Source organism: Bombina bombina, chromosome 8 (genome assembly GCF_027579735.1).
Source record: "Bombina bombina isolate aBomBom1 chromosome 8, aBomBom1.pri, whole genome shotgun sequence".
Classification (NCBI taxonomy): Eukaryota; Metazoa; Chordata; class Amphibia; order Anura; family Bombinatoridae; genus Bombina; species Bombina bombina.
In genome coordinates, this window is record NC_069506.1 from 98155512 (window position 1) to 98177329 (window position 21818).

Here is a 21818-nt window from a genome sequence, read left to right on the forward strand (position 1 = left end):
ATCACTTTGATTTTCAGGAAGGACCTGTAACTTTTGTTCTTTAAATGTCCCAATTTCTTCATATGTTTTTTTCAAGTAATATAGGTAGTAAGGTCTTGTGAACATTTAAGATAGCGCACCATTTTTTACTTTGTCTGATAGACAATAAAAGTCACTTTTATTTTTTTAAAAGACCAGTGGGTACTTGCTTTGTTGTTCCTGTATTCATCCATGCTGGCACCCTGGTAGTTGTTGCTTAAAGGGATACTAGACCCAATTTTTTTCTTTAATGATTCAGACAGAGCGTAAAATTTTAAGCAACTTTTTAATTCACTCCTATTATCAATTTTTCTTTGTTCTCTTGCTATATTTATTTAAAAAGCAGGAATGTAAAGCTTATGAGCCGGCCAATTTTTGGGTCAAAACCTGAGTTATGCTTGCTTATTGGTGGCTAAATGTAGCCACCAATAAGCAAGCGCTATCCATGGTGCTAAACCTATAAGGGCCAGCTCTTAAGCTTTAAAATTTGGGTTTAGTGTCCCTTTAAAGGGACAGTCTAGTATAAAGTAAACTTTCATTATTCAGATAGGACTTTTAATTTTAATCAACTTTCCAATTTACTTTTATCATCAAATTTGCTTTTTTCTCTTGGTATTCTTATTTTAAACTAAACATAGGTAGGCTCATATGCTAATTTCTAAGCCTTTGAGGGCTGCCTCTTATCACATGCTTTTTAAATCTCTTTTCAACACAAAGACAGAAAGTACACGTGGGATATATAGATAACACTGTGTTCAGGCACAGGGGGTTATTTAAGATTTAGCACAAAACAATGCTAAATTTAAGACAATAGATAATAAACAGTCACAGTCATGTGATCAGGGGGCTGTAAGAAGGTTCCTAGATACAAGGTAATCACAGAGGTAACAAGTATATTAATATAACAGTGTTGGTTATGCAAAACTGGGGAATGGGTAATAAAGGGATTATCTATCTTTTAAAACAATAACAATTCTATGGTAGACTGTCTCTTTAAGTTTGAGTGTGCTTATTTGGGACTATATATACACACACGCGACAGTCCACCAAGCTCAGCATTCCTATAATATATTATGAGTCAGTGGTCCGGGATGCACTTTGCAACTATAAATATGCATAAACTAACAGAAGGCACTCACTAGAATGTATAGCTTATGTCATAGGATAATGATGATAAAGATATAAAAAAAACAACTTTTGTTTTATTTTAAATAATAATTTATAGCTCAAACTCACACAAAAAAATAAATAAATTACAGCTCAAATTTGTATTAGGGTTAACAGAGGAATTTCTATGGCATTTCTATTAAAGTATGTATAATGAATAAAATGTGCTGCTGGTGTTGGGTGTGTATGAAATATTTTTTCCAGAGAATATTTACAATTGCTTTGCACTTAGAACATAACATGCTCCCCAGTAGGGTGTGATTTCCCTAGGTGTCTGGCTTTAATATAGCACAGTTTGAAATATGTAACCTTTTAGGAGTGTCACATGCATGCATTCTACAAAAGAAATTAAGAATACTAAACACAACTTACAATTTTACTTATAAAAACAAAAAAGAGCTTTCAAATTTGATTTTTTTTTTTTAAATATTCATTAACGGAATAGGCAACCCCCCAAAAAATATTTTCGGATTCAGAGCGGAGAATTTAATCCCCCCCCCCCTTCCAATTTAAGTCTATTATCAAATTTGCTTTGTTCACATCATATACTTTGTTGGATACCTAGGTACAGGAGATAGTACTGCCAACTAGCTATCTTGCAAATGGATAACATACTCGCAAAACTGCTGCAATATTATTCTCCAGATACATGGATGCTCCTAAACTTATGTCGCTGCTTTTCAATAAATGATACTAAGAGAATGAAGAAAATTTGATAGTAGAAGTTAATTAGAAAGTTGCTTAAAATTGCATGCTCTGCCTGAATATTTTTTTTTTTTGGTTTCATATCCCTTTAAAACATAGTATAACATACTAATGTAATTAAATGCTATAATTCAGTATAGCATTTATTAGTCCATAAGTGCTTGCTCTTAAAGGGACAGTCAAGTCCAAAAAACCTCTCATGTTTCAAATAGGGCATGTAATTTTAAACAACTTTTCCAATTTACTTTTATCACCAATTTCGCTTTGTTCTCTTGGTATTCTTAGTTGAAAGCTAAACCTAGGCGGTTCATATGCCAATTTCTTAGACCTTAAAGGCTGCCTCTAATCTAAATGCATTTTGATAGTTTATCACCACTAGAGGGCATTAGTTCACGTATTTCATATATATAACATTGAGCTCATGAATGTGAATTTACCATGGAGGCAGATCCGATTGGCTAAAATGCAAGTCTGTCAAAAGAACTGAAATAAGGGGGCAGTCTGCTGAGGCTTAGATACAAGGTAATTACAGAGGTAAAACGTGTATAATTATAACTGTGTTGGTTATGCAAAACTGGGGAATTGGTAATTAAGGGATTATCTGTCTTTTAAAACAATAACAATGAAAATGTGCCATCAATGTCCCAATTAACTGTCCCTTGTATTGTATTCTCTATCGAAATCAAGAAAGAAAAAAAATTGGGTTTCATGTTCCTTTAAATGTGCATTTTACCCCCCCCCGCAAAGGGTAACAGGAACATAAGTGTATTTATTTAAATGTGCTAGAGCATTTTGTTATTATTATGGCAGCTATAGAGTTTGCTACGCAGTGGCAATCACTTCCATCCTAAGCTTAACACATCAGGAGTCGCACGTCTGTAGCCACCAACCACCAGCCTATATCCAGCTCAGAAGTGGACGTTATTCTCTGCTAAAGGGTTAAACACACAGGTCTAAATTACAAGTGCAGCGTAAAAATTAGGCATGTGCATTCATATACTTTGATAGTATTCGAATGCGGAAAATTCCTATTTTAAGAGAGACATGATATTGTTCACATTATAATTATCCTCAGAATTTTTTTTTGTATTATGATACCTTGAGGACTAATTAAAGCTAACATTTTCACATAGGTAGGGGAACTGGCAGACTAGATAAATAAACAGGGTTTACTTGTGCTGAAAAAAATGTTTTACAGTATTACAGAGACATTCTAGAGTATTCCATTTCTTTTTTCATTATTCATATAGAGCATACAACATTTAAAGGGACTGAAACTTCAAAATTGTATTTCATGATTTTTCCTCTATTATTAAAGGGACATTAAACCCACATTTTTTCTTTCATGATTCAGACAGAGAATTCAATTTTAAACAACTTTCTCATTTACTTATATTATCTAATTTGTTTAATTATTTAGATATCCTTTGTTAAAGGAATATCAATGCACATAGGTGAGCCAATCACACGAGGCATCTATGTGCAGCTACTAAGCCTATCTAGATAATATTTTCAGCAAAGGATATCAAGAGAATGAAGCAAATTAGATAATGGAAGTAAATAAGAAAATTGTTTAAAATGGCATGTTCTTTCTAAATTATCAAAGAAAAAAATTTGGGTTTCATGTCCCTTTAACCCCTTAATGACAACTGACGTACCAGGTACGTCATGCATTAACAAGCAGTTAATGACAATGGACGTACCTGGTACGTCAGTTGTCTAACAGAGTGCTGGAAGTGATCACAATCACTTCCAGCAGCTCTGAGGGTATTGCAGTGATGCCTCGATATGGAGGCATCCTGCAATACCACTTTACAAGCCTCCGATGCAGAGAGAGCCACTCTGTGGCCCTCTCTGCACCGGTAGTGATGGTGCCTTTGTCCGGTGGGAGGAGGGAGCGTGTGTGCGCCCGTGCACGATGCACGCACGTGCACGTGGGCGCGCATGCGCGCATTGTCCACACTGACACCAATGAAAAAGGAAGGGGAAAAAAAGTTATTTTTTTTTTTTTTACATTTAAAAGGATCTGGGAGGGGGCTGCTACACTACAGAAATAATTAAGCATACAAATAAAAGTTATAAATAAAATTAAAATAGTTTGGTTTGTGGGGCCAAACTGGGTACTGGCAGACAGCTGCCAGTACCCAAGATGGCGGTAATTAGGTAGGGGAGAGGGTTAGAGAGCTGGAGGGGGGGGGGGATCAGGGAGGTTGGTGCTAAGGCAGGGGTCCATCACAACTAAAATATTTTATAATTTTTATTTAAAAAAAAAAAAAAAAAAAAAAAAAACTTTTATTTAGTACTGGCAGACTTTCTGCCAGTACTTAAGATGGCGGTAACAATTGTGGGGTGGGGGAGGGTAGAGAGCTGTTTGGGAGGGATCAGGGGGTGGGATGTGTCAGGCTGAGCTCTAAAATTAACCCTGCAAGCTCCCTACAAGCTACCTAATTTAACCCCTTCACTGCTGGGCATAATTTACGTGTGGTGCACAGCAGCATTTAGCGGCCTTCTAATTACCAAAAAGCAACGCTAAAGCCATATAAATCTGCTATTTCTGAACAAAGGGGATCCCAGAGAAGCTTTTACAACAATTTCTGCCATAATAGCACAAGCTGTTTGTAAATAATTTCAGTGAGAAACCTAAAATTGTGAAAAATGTAAAGTTTTTTATTTTTTTATTTTTATTTGCTCGCATTTGGCAGTGAAATGGTGGCATAAAATATACCAAAATGGGCCTAGATCAATACTTGGGGTTGTCTACTACACTACACTAAAGCTAAAATTAACCCTACAAGCTCCCTAATTAACCCCTTTACTCCTGGGCATAAAACATGTGTGGTGCGCAGCGGCATTTAGCGGCCTTCTAATTACCAAAAAGCAACCACAAAGCCATATGAGTCTGTTATTTCTGAAAAAGGGGATCCCAGAGAAGCATTTACAACCATTTGTGCCATAATTGCAGAAGCTGTTTGTAAATAATTTCAGTGGGAAACCTAAAGTTTGTGACAAAATTTGTGAAAAAGTGAATTTTTTTTTTTTTTTTTTAATCGCATTTGGCGGTGAAATGGTGGCATGAAATATACCAAAATGGCCCTAGATCAATACTTTGGGATGTCTTCTAAAACAAAATATATACATGTCAAGGGATATTCAGGTATTCCTGACAGATATCAGGGTTCCAAAGTAACTAGCGCTAATTTTGAAAAAAAGTGGTTTGGAAATAGCAAAGTGCTACTTGTATTTATTGCCCCATAAATTGCAAAAAAAAATCAAAGAACATGTAAACATTGGGTATTTCTAAACTCAGGACAAAATTTATAAGCTATTTAGCATGGGTGTTTTTTTGGTGATTGTAGATGTGTAACAGATTTTGGGGGTCAAAGTTAGAAAAAGTGTGTTTTTTTCCATTTTTTCCTCATATTTTATCATTTTTTTTAGTAAATTATAAGATATGATGAAAATAATGGTATCTTTAGAAAGTCCATTTAATGACGAGAAAAACGGTATATAATATGTGTGGGTACAGTAAACGAGTAAGAGGAAAATTACAGCTAAACGCAAACACTGCAGAAATGTAAAAATAGCCATTGTCATTAAGGGTAAGAAAATTGAAAAATGGTCCGGTCATTAAGGGGTTAAATGTGCTTGATTATCTTGGTATCCTTTGCTAAAGGAACAGGATTGCACTGCTGGCAGCTAGCTGAACACATCTAGTCAGCCAATCACCAGAGACAAATGTGTGCAGGCACCAATAAGTAAGCAGCTAGCTCCCACTAGTGTAGGATATGTGTGTATTATTTTTTAACAAGGGATACCAAGAGAACAAAGCACATTTGAAAATAGAAGTGAATTTAAAAGTGTCTTAAAATTTACAAGGACTATCTTAATCATGCAAGTTTAATTTTGACTTTCCTATCCTTTTAAACAAATTTTCTATTTACTTATATTATCAGATGTGCTTCATTCTCTTGGTATCCTTTGTTGAAGGAACAGCAATGCACTATATGTGCACCACCAATCAACTGCTAGCTCCCAGTAGTGCACTGCTGCTTCTGGGCCTTCCTAGGCATGCTTTTTAACAAAGGATACCAATAAAACAAAGCAAATTAGATAATAAAAGTAAATTAGAACGTTATATAAAATCTTATGCTCTATCTGAATCACAAAATAAAAACGTTGGGTTTCATGTCCCTTTAACTAAAGCGTTTTATTTCTTTACAAATGCATTTACTTTGTTTAAGTCTTTCAAAGCTGTTAAAAAGTCAGATATATTTCTGAAACAATAGGATAAAAATACAGCCTGGGATATGAGCATACACATGTATTCCTACTTCTCGTTTGCTCATCAGCTGTATGATGTTGTTAAAGGGACAGCCAAGTCAAAATTAAACTTTCATGATTCAAAGTGGGCATGCAATTTTTAAAAACTTTTCAATTTACTTTTAATAATCAAATCTAATGTGTTCTGTTGGTATTCTTTGTTGAAAGCTAAACCTAGGTAGGCTAATATGCTAATTTCTAGGCCCCTGAAGGCCGCCTCTTATCAGTAAATTTTGATAGATTTTTACAGCTAGACAGCACTAGTTTATGTGTGACATATCGATTATATTGTGCACTGATTGGCTAAAATGCAAGTCTGTCAAAAGAACTGAGATAAGGGGGCAATCTGCAGAGGCTTAGATATAAGGTAATCACAGAGGTAAAAAGTATATTAATATAACGGTGCTGGTTATGCAAAACCGGGGAATGGGTAATAAAGGGATTATCTATCTTTTTAAACAATAACATTTTTGGAGTAGACTATCCCTTTAAGCAGCACCGGAGCACAACCAACTCTGACTACGTATTCAAGCCCTTTGCAGATGTTAAACACAGACACAATAGAAAAAAAGAAAATGATTTAAAAAAAATTTTTACACTGGAATGTCCCTTTAACCTTTGCTATTGGGAATTTCAGAGCAAAACTTGCCCAAGGTACCTGAGAATTTTTAGAATTTCTGCTATCACTCAGTTTAAGTGTGAACACAAAGGATCAGCACAACACAATTCCAAAAGTCATATAGTAAACACAAAGAGTCCTGGTGCAACACCTGACAGGCCCCCCTTCACTGGGTCCCAAGGTAAACTTCAAAATAGAAACACACAGGTGGCACTCAAGGGGCAGGAGCCTCGAAACGTTGCTCACCTAATAAAAGGTACTGTTACCTACTCTGAGTGCCACCTGTGTGTTTCTATATATATATATATATATATATATATATATATATATATATATATATATATATATATATATATATATATATATATATATATATATATATATATATATATATATATATATATATATATATATATATATATATATATATATATATATATATATATATATATATATATATATATATATATATATATTTTTGAAGTGAAGGTCCATTTTGATGAATTAGTGCCCGGTTTTTAAATAAACCTATTAAAAACAAGGGCACTTTAATTCATCAAAACTGACATTTCACTGTTTTCTTCAAAAATGTACCTTTTAATCGTGGCAGCCGCTCCAGCACTTCCTCTGCCCGTCACAAGCCGTCTTCACGGGTCCAAAATGATGAATCCGGCTTCTTCCAATCACAGCGTTGCATCAGGTCAAGATTCCCCCGGGGGGGGGGAGCTGTGATTGGAGGAAGCATGATTCGTCATTTCTGACGTCTGCAGAGGCTTCCGACGGCTGGGGGAATCGCTGGAGCGGCTGTCAGGATTAAAAGGTAAGTTTTTGAAGAAAACAGTGAAATGTCAATTTTGATGAATTAAAGTGCCCTTGTTTTTAAATTCATCAAAATGGACCTTCACTTTAAAATAGACAACCCAATATAATGATCTAAGCCCATTTTGGTATATCCGATGCCACCATTTGGCCGTCAAATAAAATCATAAAAAAAAAAAAACCTCACAAACTTTGGGTTCTTTACACACAACTAGTAAAGTCATAAGACAAATGGGTTGTAGGAGCTATTGGATTCCCTTTGTAAAGAAACAGCAGACATGCATGGCTTTGCCGGTGTTCTTTGGCAATTAGAAGGCTGCTAATTACAGCTGCGCATCACGCTTATTTCTGAAATTCCAGACAGTGAAGGGGTAGTTTGTACGGTTAATATTTGCTCTAGTGTAGGGATTACCTTCCCACCTGCCACCTCCCCCCCATGTTCCCTCTCAAACAGCTCCCCCCCAGTCTGCCAGTATGTAGTTTAGGGCTTTTATTTACTTAAAAACAAAATATATATGTTTTAATATTTCTGTAGTGTAGATCCCTCCTCCCCGTCATATTTGTTACTGGCAGCCAGTCTGCTAGTAACAAATTATGATTTAATTACTATTAATTTTATTTATTTTTATGTAGTTTTGGGACCCCCCCTTACCCTCCAGATCACCTTTTTCTGTAGCATAGGGTCCCACTCCCTGATATTGTTCAATAGTGTAGGGACCCATCACTGCCTCTCCCTTCATCTTTTTTCTGTAGTACAGGGAACCGCACCCCTCCCTCCTATGCTGGGACACCCACACACCTCCCTCCTTCTTGGCACCAACGGAGGATCGTTACAGAAAGTGTCACTCTGTAACAACCGGTGACCTGCCTTCATATAGTAAGGGAGCAGATGCCTTTTGTCCCCAGCTGCAGCCTCTGCTGTCTAAGATGACAGCTGGGACCGCAGCATGTAACAAAGTAATGGATGTAGGTACTACGTCAACACAGTATGCTGGGCAAAGTACTGTGTGACGTATTACCAATACCTACGTCAATTTGGCACAAGAAGTTAATATTCAGATATGAGACCCAAAATTATTTTTTCGTGATTCAGAGAATACAATTTTTTAAATTTTTATTTGACATATTATCAAATGTACTTCATTCGCATTGAATTCATTGAGATATCTAGATAGGTAGCATGCAAAAGCTCTGGAGCTGTACATAACAGGAAACTGCGGCCACCTTCTGTTCTTGCAAATATATAATAGTTACACAACCGCTGCCAAATATTGCCCCAGTCAAGTGCATGCTCCTAGCTGCTTTTCAACAAAGCATACCAAGAGCACTAAGTAAATTTGATAACAGAAGTAAATTGGAGTTTGTTTTTTTAAATGTACACTCCTGAATCATAAAAGAAATTTGAGTCATGTCCCTTTAAAACGTGAAAGTTAATTTTGCGCTTCACAATTAATGCCATTCATTAATCTTCTAAAGAGAAATGCAGTCGCTAACTTTTTTTTTTTAAATTCATTTGTCTTTTGTATATAATTATATAATAAATCGCATACTGTTTTCTTCACATCCTCCTCCCACCCGCTCATTTCCTGCTTTTTCTATTTCTCACGTAAGAGCGGTCCCACCCGTTTACATCAGTGCGCGTTCCAGTAAAGCCTCCTTTATTGCGCATGCATCAACAAAACGATAAAAACAGTCTGAAATGTGCGGCTCAAAAGATAATGCGCATGCGTCTCACATGAACGCGCTTCAATAGAGGCTGAGAATTCCATGAGACACGCATGCGTATTGTCAATTGTGGGCGTGAAGTGAATCGGTTGGGACGCAAGTGGGGGACCAATGAAAAAGATGATATTCGTCATTCCAAAATACATTTTTTTTTTTATATGCAGGCCGAGTGACAGCGAGATATGATTGCGTTTTGAAAGGTACATTATGGAGATAAATAATGATTTAAAAAAAAAATGGATGAATTAAAGTTAAACTAATTTTCGCTGGGCTATGCGATTCTGCATACGGGTACATGATAGTTTACTTTTCCTTTAACAGAAAACACTGCAATTTGCCTAAGCTAAATCCACGTGGGGTTTAAATGTATTTGTATCCGACATCAAATGAGACATAAGTATTTTGCAAGACATTAAAGGGACAACTGAACCCAAATTTTTTCTTTTTGGAATCAGATAGAGCATGACATTTTAAGCAACTTTCTAATTTACTCCTATTATCAATTTTTCTTTGTTCTCTCGCCATCTTTATTTTAAAAGCAGGAATGTAAATCTTGGCAGCCAGCCCATTTTAGGTTCAGCACCATAGATAGTGCTTGCTTATTGGAGGCTTACATTTACCCACCAATAAACAAGCATAACCCAGGTTCTCAACCAAAAATGGGCCGGCTCCTATGCATCACATTCCTGTTTTTTTAAATAAAGATAGCTTGAGAAAGAAAAAAAAATTAATAGGAGTAAATTAGAAAGTTGCTTAAAATTGCATGCTCTATCTGAATCATGAAAGAAAAAAAAAATTGGGTTTAGTGTCCCTTTAAACTGAGCAGATGTGGCCATAGTCATCTAAAATGAAACTGAAACCAAACAACCTGTGCTCTGGCTGTGACTTCATATGCTGCATATAATAAATGATGGTTTATGTTCAGCTTCTGAACATTGCACTGACTACTGATATTCTACATGACATATTACTGTCTTATGGCTTGACTTGGCACAACACAAGAGCTGTTCAAGAGTCCTTTAAAAACATAATGCTATACGATTTCTATTAAAGCCATAACAGTGCAAAATGAAAATACTCTGTGTAAAGCAAGCAATAGAGTATTTTATTATTGTACTATGTGTTTAGCATTTTTATTATTGTACTATGTGTTTAACTCCTGTAAAGAGGTTAACAGCATTTTATTATTGCACTATGTGTTTAACCTCATCTACAGGGCAGTAATACTCTCTGTGGAGAACACTGTGTTGTAACCTTTCATTTTAACAAATAATGATATACACAAGGTTATTTATGTAGTTTGAAACCAGATGAGAAGCTGATCTCACCTCCCTCCCCTGTTTGTGAGGATCTGCAAGGGAGGTAGATGCAACAGATAGTAGCTACTGGCCAATGGGGTCAGGGGGAAACGGGACAAGATGAGCCGAGCCGCTTACATTAGTGCAACATAGAGTAGACTGCAGCCTATTCCCCAACTCACATAGAGCGCGTATTGCTCTGACAGCCAACACGATTCAATAGACAGCTTGTTCCCGGAAGTCAAACTCCATCTGTGCTGGCTGAGGGGAGGCTTCTTGTTATACGAACCGTTAAGCTGGACAATATAAAAAAACAAACCTACAAACATTCGCTACGGATACTGTTCCAGTTGTTTAAAAAAATAATAAAAAAAAAAAAATACAATTCCCCACCTGTACGATCACGCATGCGGAGTACAAATCACGCAGAACCGACTGCGCAGATGCAAACCATAGGTATTAATAGGTAGTGCGCATGCGTACATTTATTTGCACTTTTACTTTGCGAGTTTTTGGTCACGTATCGAACGCCATACATTTTGTTTAATCAGTGCATTGATTTAGTGTTCAGGGGCATTTTTTTTAATCAGACGTACAAATGTTTGCCATTTTTTTAAGTTAATATGCGAAAAATGACGAATAGATTTTTTTTTTCTGTGAGAAAGTTGCAGCCAAACGTGAATTATTTTAACAGGGATTCACACGGGGCTTTAAAATGAGTACGAGAGAGTTCAGGGATTTGAATAACGTGTTGAGCATTTGCAACTTGCAATTAAATTTTCCTCATTATTATAAGGGAAGGATCATGGAAGTGATTATACAGATACACGATATTTAGTTTTAAACCATTTAAACAAAAATAAGGACGTATCTTTAGTCATTAATATAACCAAATGAGTGCATACTCCCCCCCCCCCCCCCATCTAATATATTCAACACTGGCTAGGAATCTCTTGTTATATATTAAGTAATTCATACTTTTTCATTAATATTTTTGTAAGTAAAAAAGATCAATTACTATTTTCCCCAGAAGTATGCTCTAAAATGAAAATAGTCTATATATTTATATAAAACAACAATTCTTTTGTATTACAGTATTATCTTTTTGATGGTGCTATGTATACAAAAGTATTAAACTATATTATTAATTATAAATAAACCTACCTTTAGGTTGCATGTATACTCTGTATTATAACATGTAGAAATCCAAACCTTTTTTATATCCAGAGCAGTTTGGATAAAGGGGTTTGTACCTGTATCTATAATAAAGGAACATGAAAGCCAAAATATTTTCTGTTTCAGATAGACAAACCATTTTAAACAAGTTTCCAACTTACTCCTATTATCTAGTTTGCGTCAATCTTTTTGATGAAAAGCATACATAGATAGGTAGGCTCTGAGCGGTAATCCACTACTGGGAGTGTAGCTAGATCCCTCAGTATTGCCTATGAATGATTTTATAGGGCAGCCACGTGTAAAGCAAGATTACTCAACTCCAGTCCTGAAAGAGCTCAAACTCGCCAGATTTTATGTATTTCACGTCTCTCACCTGTGCTGAATTAGGGAAATCCTTTAAATATGGGCTGTTAGAGCTTTAGTTGAATATACTTGGTGGATAGCACATAGAATGCAAAATGTTAGCAGGTATATTAAAAAGCAGGTTATAAATTTAGAAGTCTAATCAGGTACATATAATTAAAAGCTTTGTTGTGAAGCCTATATTTAGAATAACTATAAAAACTAAACATCCAAATGTATGGCTATTTTTTTTCTACTTTAGGCTGTTTAGCAGTAGTATTTATGTTTTATCACAACCAAAATATTTGAATATGACTTCTAGCCATTGAAGTTATACACCTATTTATTAAAAAAAAAATAGCCAACAATTAAATACTCATTTGTTTTTTCAAAGTTTTTTTTTGCAATATAGGTTGGCAAAGTCAGCCATTACATTTTTTTGCGGTTTCTGTCTGTTACAGAATAATGTTTTACAGTAAATAGGTAATGCATACAACATTACACTTTATAAGTATAACATAGCTGTACACATTGTAAAAACTGAAAAAATAAACCAACCTAAAAGCCATTTGGCCTTCCCATTATCCTGTATAAAAAGTAAAATCTTGCAGTAAAAGTAATTTACTGCAATTAGTTTTCAATAGCCAAACTTTGCCTACCATTTGCCTTATTTGGAGGAGAAAATCTGGGCTTTAGTCCACAGAAAACAAGGCTAGCTGCTGTCATAGAGTATATAATGCATATTTTGCAGTTTTTATCTGGTAAAGGGACAGATATGTAGCAGAGTCAACCTTAAGAAAATAGCAATCAGAAATCAGTGCCTGATCATCTTCATGGACTTTTCTCACAGATAAATTTAGTGTACTCCCGCAGCTAGTTACAAAATCAAGTGATACAAAAATATTGGTGTTAATCCTGTTTAAAGGCTCACATCACATATCTATAAAATCTCAACCTATTCAATAGAGAATTGATAGTAAAATGTTGATAAATGTATCAACTAGAATAGAATTTATACCGCAGTTGCTTAATCTAGCAGCAGTTACAAATAGGGATTATAAAGATGTTTAAAATCACATCTGCATAATAGTTTTTGAAGCTTAAAGGGACATGAAAATCAATGCTATTCTGGGGTAATAGAGCCCCTGCATAATATTGCAAGATGTTTTGCAATTCAAAGTGCTTAATTTAAAAAAAAACACATTTTATTTTAGATTATATCAGCAGTAAAGTGTACTACAGTACTGACCCTTATGTTCTATATAAAGGAAACAAAATAAATACAAAAAATGCTCATTCTGCCTAACTGACCCTTGATATATATAATCTCTAAAATAAAAAAAACTCTTAAAAAGGAGTTAAATGGACCAGCCAATCAGCAGCTGCAACAAGAAACTTTAGGTGCTGATTGGCTGATCTACCCAGGGAGGGCACTGGACGAATGCTACTTGTAGTCCATTTTTAATTTACATATGCCACAGGAGAAACATGACAACAGTAATTAGGTACAAAAATAGAAGAGTTCTCTATTTATTGTACTTTTATGCCCATTTAAACTTTTTAGAACACCAACACTCTAATCTCCATTACATTAATATAAAATCTCTATCACTACCAAGGGATATAAATAGTGAAATACTTTTCAAAATACTGTTTTCTGCCACATCTTTTTTTAAACAAAATACATTTGTATAGTCAATTAAAAATATTATAGTATTTACATAAGTCTACCCAGAAAAAAGTTAACGTTCCTTAAAGGGATAGTAAGGGGGTTCACTGTAAAATAGTTTTTCCCTGAATGTGTTCCCCATGACTTGTTATACTAGCTGCAGCATATAAAAATGTAAGATAAATTGCTTATTTATGCTTATTTTTGGAAAATAAATAGCTTGATTTGCTCTTTGAAACCACAGCCCATCAAAATAGGCTAAGATTGCAGTGCGATCAGATCTCGCTATTATCTTATCACTCAAATGTTTCACTTTCTATTCTCTGTCTCTGTACAATACTTAGAAATAACAATTAAAAAATAACATTTTAGAGCTTTATCTCGTCTCCACCTCCCACTGTGAGTGTAATTTCTTCTGCTGGCTCTGTTTATATAGTTACTCAATAGCCTATACCTAGGTATAGAAACTTTCAGTATAGGTAGGGATACTACAGGCTAAATCACCCTTTATATTTTCATTTGAAATAGCGAAGGAGCTATTTTTAAACAATGTAATATCCTCCAGCAGGCAAAATGGATCATTGGGAACAAATTAAAGGAGAGAAAGCTTTTGGGTAAACTGTTCCTTTAAACTATTCTTTGGCACAGCCTAAAAAAATTGATGAGAAACTTAAATTAACCTTGTGCTTCATTTTTCTCTGCCACTGATCCCTTTCTTCCTCTTTTCTGTTTAACCCTTTTCCCTTTCCACTTATTCTTACATTTTATTGTATTTAATAAGTATGTTTGTGTGAAACCATTACTTACTCCCAAAACCTGAATACTCAATGACCATTCTGTAAAATTCCTGCAAGAGATTGTGTAACAAAACATACAAATGTGGGTCAGCAGTGACGTTTCACCCTGGTACTTTTTATTATCTGCATCTCTCCTTGCTGGCTGCAGCCGACCCAACTGGGACTTGTAGTCCTTAAATACTGTTCACCTTAAAGGGACATTAAACACTTTGAGATGGTAATATAAAATGATAAATTGTATATATAAAACAGCTCTGCAATATACTTTCATTATTTATTTTGTCCTCTTTGCCTGTAGTTCCATTCTGAAATTGTGAGCTTTTCAGTTCCTGTTAGAAATGGAAGTGCAGAACACTGTTAAATCCAGCACAACCATTGGCTGCACAATCTAGTGACCTATTTATAACTGTCTCTAATTGGCCACAGCAGAGAAGGTAACACAAGTTACAACATGGCAGCTCCCAGTGTTTTATAGACACTAAAACTTTACACTTATTTTGTCACTTTTTAAACAACTAATGAAACTTTAAAAAATACTTCTACATGTTAGTCATGGACTAATCTTTTCTTTGAATGTATCATTCTATCTAGCATGTATTTAGTGTTTAATGTCCCTTTAATTTGCATTAAAATGTACTTGTTAATCAAACTACGTATCCTAGAAACCCCTGCACCACTCATGCACCTGCTTTTTTGCAATCCAGAGGTAACAAAGTGGTTTCTACTTCCACTCCCCTTTTCAAACCTGAAAAGAAAGGACATGATTATTATTTCCTGCTGGGATGTGTAGTTCCATGTGCCTCCTGCTTAGGTATATAAGTTTCCAAAAAGACTCAGTTTCTTGACATTCCTTGCACTAACGAGATGAATATTTGAAGCTTACGGGTTCTTTAGTTGGGGGCCTAATACTGCAGTTCCTAGGACACTCGGTTTTAGTGTTTTATAACAGTGATGGGGTTACACTACGAGTAAAGCAACACCCATTACATTGTTGGAATGAAAAGTAGATAACCCAGGGAATAAAACCAAAAAATAATCGATCTGCTGCAATTTGTATATTTAGAATAAATCTGGCTGGACATATTTACACATTGTTACCTTCCCTAACATCCGCGGAGTGAAAAGAAGCATCAGAATTATTTAAAAACATAAAAACAAAAAACAACATTGTATGGTTTCCATATGCTGTGTTATTACTGGAGGTAGTGCAGCAAAGCATTAAAATAACTTGTTTTATTAATTAGTATCACTGTTAATATATTACAGAAACATGCATAGGAGCTCAGAGAAAAAAAGTACATACTACAAAGCTGAAATACTTATTATACTTATATATCCATCAAATTAATTTACAGTGACATCAAACCACTTAAATTTAACTGTAAATTTGTTTTTTCCCTGAATATGTTCCCCATTACCTTGTTATACTAGCTGAATGCTCATTTATGCTTCTTTTTGCAAATTAAATAACTGGATTTGCTCTTTGAAACCACAGCCCATCAAAATAGGCAAAGCTTGCAGTGTGGTCAGATCGCGTTATTTCAGAAAATTTTAAATGCCTGACTCAAAGAGCTTACAATTTAACATAACTAAGCCATGATGGTCTTGGTGAAACTGTCGCTCTATGGGCACACCATAATGTGAAATGTCTCAGTATTACTCTGATATCCTAACTTAAAAGGAACAGAAGATGAATACATATAAAGATGAAATATTTTAAGTGACAGCATATTAGAAAGCAAATAATCCAACTGTATTGATAAGTTCAGGGAGTGCATTTGCTGTATTCTGCCAAATAGCTAGAATAAATAGTAACTAGTGCACCTAAGGAGTTTTATACTTTTGCACATAAGTGCTAAGGATGTATATCGGATATACATGAAACAAAATCCTTCTTAATTAGTTTGGTTAGGGATTAATGTCATATAAAACGCTATTTGTAAAGCCAGGATATTCCCTCTACCCATTCCCCCTTAATGGCACTTTCCTTACACATACATGGCACCTGCTTCCCTCCCAGCCTTAGCTCCCCTGTTAACTCCAAGATGGCTCCTATTTTGGGTCTGTGTCCTCTAACCTTCCTCCTGTCCATTACTCGGGGGGAGAATGCTGGAGCACTAGAGGTTGAAGTTTGGTGGTCTATAGGGAGAAAAAGGGGAAGGAAGAATATAGGACAGAATTATAGGTAGGCAGCTCTGTGGCCCTTTATAGGAGGAGGGTGGAGGACTTGTAAGGGCTGACAGCATCACATTATGGGTGTCTAGCTCTTTAAAATAAAGTGTTTGGCTGGGATACTGTAGCTATATGGTAAACATATTTTTGTTCATCTAAAGCTATGATTCTAAACCAGGAGGAAAAGGGACCAGTACAGATACTCCGGGATATATTCCATTATATCAAAAGGTTTCATATTTCATAAATTGTATCAGCAGCTTCATCTTTTTTTAAATTATATTTTTATTGAGGAATCATAAACAAAACAAAATGTTAAAAAAACACAAAGATCAGCATGGTTTATAATTGCAGAGGTTACAGTTGCATAAGTTTCCAGACAAAGGATAATAATACATTTGCAATCATATAATAGTAGCACTATAGTATACTTTAATTTATGTTATAAACTTGGTCTGAAAAGATCTCTCTGTATCCATAGAAATATAGTTAATATCCTCATTTTTGGCCCGAGCTATGAATACTCAGACCTCTTTTGGATCCTCATCTAAAGATATGTTATAAGTGTTGTCAGGGCTTTATAAAGGAAAGAATAGAGCAGAAGAAGAGAAAGAAAACAGGTTTGAGGCTGCACGTTGAATTAGTGTATGTAAATGTGGTCACCATACCTTAAAGATTATTCTAGAGAGGTAAGATTTCGGGGTCTATGTTTCCATATGATGGGTATAGGAAATTTAATATAGTGATGCTTAAGTATTTAAACAGATAAGGAAAAAGTTTATCAGATATGTCCCTCTGGACGCCATCTAATGGGTAAAGTATATCTAGTTTTGTTTTCTGTTCTCCTAATAACCAGAGCATATTGCTCTATATATGTTATGTTTGGAGATGGATCTATAAATCTATAACTAAGTCACTTCTGTGTTATAACTAATCTTTAAAGGATTACTTTCTGTTATAATTTATAAGCTAAACAACTAACATATTAAAGTTAATAAACATTAATTAAAACCTACTGACCTATATTTTCTCCAAAACGAAGTTTCATAACGTTCTAAAAGTTATATCTTTTATTCGCCGATGATGTCACGTTATCCTGCCCACTATTTTCAGCACTGCATGTTCAAAATACTTAAACCAATAACTTTGTGTTTAAAGCACCATTTTGAAACCTAGGTATTGTAAACTGATTGGTACAGAGTAAAGGATACCCACGAAGTGGGTTTGGAAAACAATTAAATTTGCAGACAAGATTTCTGATATACGGTAGAGATATGTTAATGAAATGCTATTGATAAAAAGCGTATTTGGGGTAGTTAGTTAGTAACGGGCATAGAAAATATGGTGGCCAGCAGTCTAAGTTATAGGGGTGTATTTGATAATGTTGTTGTCAGGGTAGTAAAAGGGGATATATGTTAAAGCACGGGAGAAGGAAGATTCAGTGACACCAGTGGCGCATTAGTAGAGCAGTGCTGTGTGTATTTATGCTACATTTAGCGATTCTCCTGTAAAAAGTGGTAAAACCCCCTAAAGTGATTATATAAATATCTTCTATCCTAAAGATGGTCATCACAGGATCTAGGGATTTGAATAAAGTCTAGGGTGTTGTCCTGGTAAATTATGTAGTCTGTTCTACCCATCGCATGCCCCGGCCGCAGGCCACACTAGGGGAGAGAGAATCATATATGTCGGTCTCTCAGGATTAACCTATCTATTGAGAAACATCGACCAGGGCACACAACATTGAAAGCATCCCATTCACCCTCCCTATCCCTTCAATACATATAAAAAGGCAGACCCTGCGCTATTCATAAGATTATATGCATATAAACATTACAGGTTATCATAACTTGATTAGTCACAATAATAATAATAATTTGCGATTTATATAGCGCTTTTCTCCCTGTGAGACTCAAAGCACTTTACAAATATACCAACATAAGACATAAAAGTTAGGAGTTTCTGAAGGTCAGATAAGCGGACTGAATGCCTGATGGAAGAGGTGGGTCTTTAGCTTTTTTTTAAAAGTCTGTAAGGACGGTGCCTCTCTGATTGCGCACGGTAAAGAGTTCCAGAAAGTAGGGGCAGCGTGGCAGAATGCTCTGGAGCCTGAGTTTGTCCTTATTCTTGGCACTGAGAGGAGGGATGTGTTGGCTGACCTAAGTGAACGGGATGGGATGTAGGGTGTCAGGAGCTCTTTCAGGTACTGTGGGCCTTGGTTGTTTAAGGCTTTGAAGGTCAGCAGGCCAATTTTAAAATATGTTCGCCATTTAATTGGAAGCCAATGCAGGGAGTGGAGAACAGGTGAAAACCTTCTTTAGATATATCAGTGAAAAGAGAAAAACTAACAGAGGGATAGTTAGACTCAAGAATGAGGATAGAGTATTGGAAGAAGATAAACAAATAGCAAACTGTTTAAATGATTACTTTTGTTCAGTCTTTACAACAGATGGTAAAGATAGTGAGATTCTATTAAGGGATGTTACTGTAAATAATAATGTGAGTAGTACTTTTCTTTTTACAGAGGAAGAGGTTTCAAGGGCTTTATCAAAAATAAAAGTTAATAAGGCTGTGGGTCCAGATAATATTCATCCAAGAGTTCTAAGAGAGCTTTGATCCGTAATAGCTACTCCATTAGCTGATTTATTTAATCAGTCACTTCTAACAGGAGTTGTTCCAAAAGACTGGAAAATTGCCAATGTAGTCCCTCTTCATAAAAAGGGTAGTAGGGAAGATTCTGCTAACTATAGGCCAGTCAGTTTGACCTCAATTGCAGGGAAATTAATGGAAACTCTTTTAAAGGAAAGACTTGTATCTTTCATTCAGACAAACAACTTAGAAGACAAAGGACAGCATGGTTTCACTGCTGGAAGATCATGCCTGACTAATCTAATTGATTTCTTTGACCATGTAACTAAAATAATAGACCAGGGAGGAGCCGTAGATGTTGCATATCTAGACTTTAGCAAAGCATTTGACACAGTCCCACACAACAAACTTATTCACAAAATGTATTGCCTTGGAATAGATGCTAAGATTGTTAAGTGGGTAGAATGCTGGCTTAAAGATAGACGACAGAGGGTTTCAATTAATGGAGTACATTCAAATGAGGCATCAGTTACTAGTGGTGTTCCCCAAGGGTCAGTTCTTGGGCCTGTTTTGTTTAACATGTTCATAAGTGATATTGGAAGTGGGCTTAAGGGGAAGGTTTGCTTGTTTGCTGATGATACAAACATTTGTAACAGGGTAGATGTTCCAGGAGGAGTTGATCAAATGAACTGTGATATTAATAAACTAGAGGACTGGTCAAATAAATGGGATCTGAAATTTAATATTACCAAGAGCAAAATTATGCATACAGGATCCAAAAACCCAAAGGCCAATTATAGTCTCAATGGTACATTACTGACTGTAATTAAAGAAGAAAGGGATTTGGGAATTATTATTTCAGATGATTTAAAATTTGGTACACAATGCCGCAGTGCAGCCAGCAAGGCCAGTCAAATGCTTGGTTGCATTGGAAGAGGTTTAGTAGCAGAAATAGCAAGGTTCTTATGCCACTTTACAGATCATTAGTTAGACCAAACATGGAATACTGTGTACAGTTCTGGAGACCATATCTTCAGACAGATATAAATAAACTAGAAGCTGTCCAAAGGAGGGCTACTAAAATGGTACATGGTCTAAAATATAAAACATACAAAGAAAGACTCTATGATCTAAATATGTATAGTTTAGAGGATAGAAGGGAAATAGGTGACATGATAGAAACCTTCAAATATATGAAGGGACTTAATAAAATAGAAGCTGAAAGCATTTTTCACAAAAAAATAAATGCCAAAACAAGGGGTCACAATCTAAAGTTAGAGGGTAGTAGATTCAGGAGAAATTTGAGGAAGCATTTTTTTACAGAAAGGGTGGTGGATTCATGGAATAAACTTCCATTTGAGGTGGTAAACACAAAGACTGTAAAGGAATTTAAAAATGCCTGGGACATGCATAAGGCTATCCTAAGGAAAAAGTAACATGTAATATGGGTAGACTTGATGGGCCTTTTTGGTTCTTATCTACCGTCAAATTCTATGTTTCTGTGTTTCTATGTTTCTATGTTTCTATGTTTCTATGTGGCAGGAGCGAGTTTGATTGGTCAATAGTCTGGCTGCTGCGTTTTGTACTGTCTGAAGGCGATGGAGTTCTTTTTTTGGGAGGCCCAAGTAAAGTGCATTGCAGTAATCTTGCCTAGAGGATACAAATGCATGGATTAATGTTGGCATATCACCCGGTGGAATTAAGTGTTGTATCCTGGCTATGTTTTTCAGATGAAAGTAGGCAGATTTTATTACGGAGGAAATCTGCTGTTTAAAAGATATTCCAGCGTCAATCAGCACTCCGAGGTTTCGTACCTTTGCTGAACTAACGAGTTCAGAGCCTCCAAGCTCCAGGCCAGTTGGGTGATCGCGGGATATTTTTGATGCCCGGGGTCCCCTCACCAAGAGTAACTCTGTTTTGTCCGGGTTCACTTTGAGACAGCTAGCATTCATCCATTCTATGAGGTCTGTTAAGCAACTGTTTATGCGGCATGCTGGGTCTGTAGTATCTGGAGCAAAGGAGAAGTAGAGTTGTGTGTCATCAGCGTAACAATGATACCTTAAGCCATGTCGGTTAATGATGTCCCTCAGTGGTAGTAAGTAAATTGCGAATAGCATGGGAGACAGGATAGATCCTTGTGGAACTCCGCAGGCCAGTTCTGTTGGTGCTGATAAGCTTGATCCTGATATTACTCTCTGTGATCTACCAGTGAGGAAAGATTTAAACCAGTTAAGGACTGTGCCTCCTAGATCACAGATGTACTGCAAGTGCTCTATTAGAATCCTATGGTCAATGGTGTCAAATGCAGCTGAGAGATCCAGGAGGATTAGGATGGAGTAATCACCTTTGTCTCTTGCCATGAGGAGATCATTTAGCACTCGGACTAGTGCTGTTTCAGTGCT

The 21818-nt window shown here is 35.9% G+C and overlaps 1 protein-coding gene across 3 annotated transcripts in view; it reads right to left on the reverse strand.

Moving 5' to 3' along the window:
* The window catches only part of C8H1orf159 (chromosome 8 C1orf159 homolog), a 189810-nt gene extending 178779 nt beyond the window's left edge, over positions 1-11031 (reverse strand). For 2 of the 3 annotated variants that reach the window (XM_053690471.1, XM_053690468.1), the window contains exon 1: positions 10854-11031. The gene's annotated coding sequence lies outside the window, so the exon portion shown is untranslated. Of the gene's footprint in view, positions 1-10809 lie in introns of all 3 variants that reach the window. The other variant, XM_053690470.1, reaches the window with a different exon arrangement.
* Positions 11032-21818: the final 10787 nt, after the last annotated feature.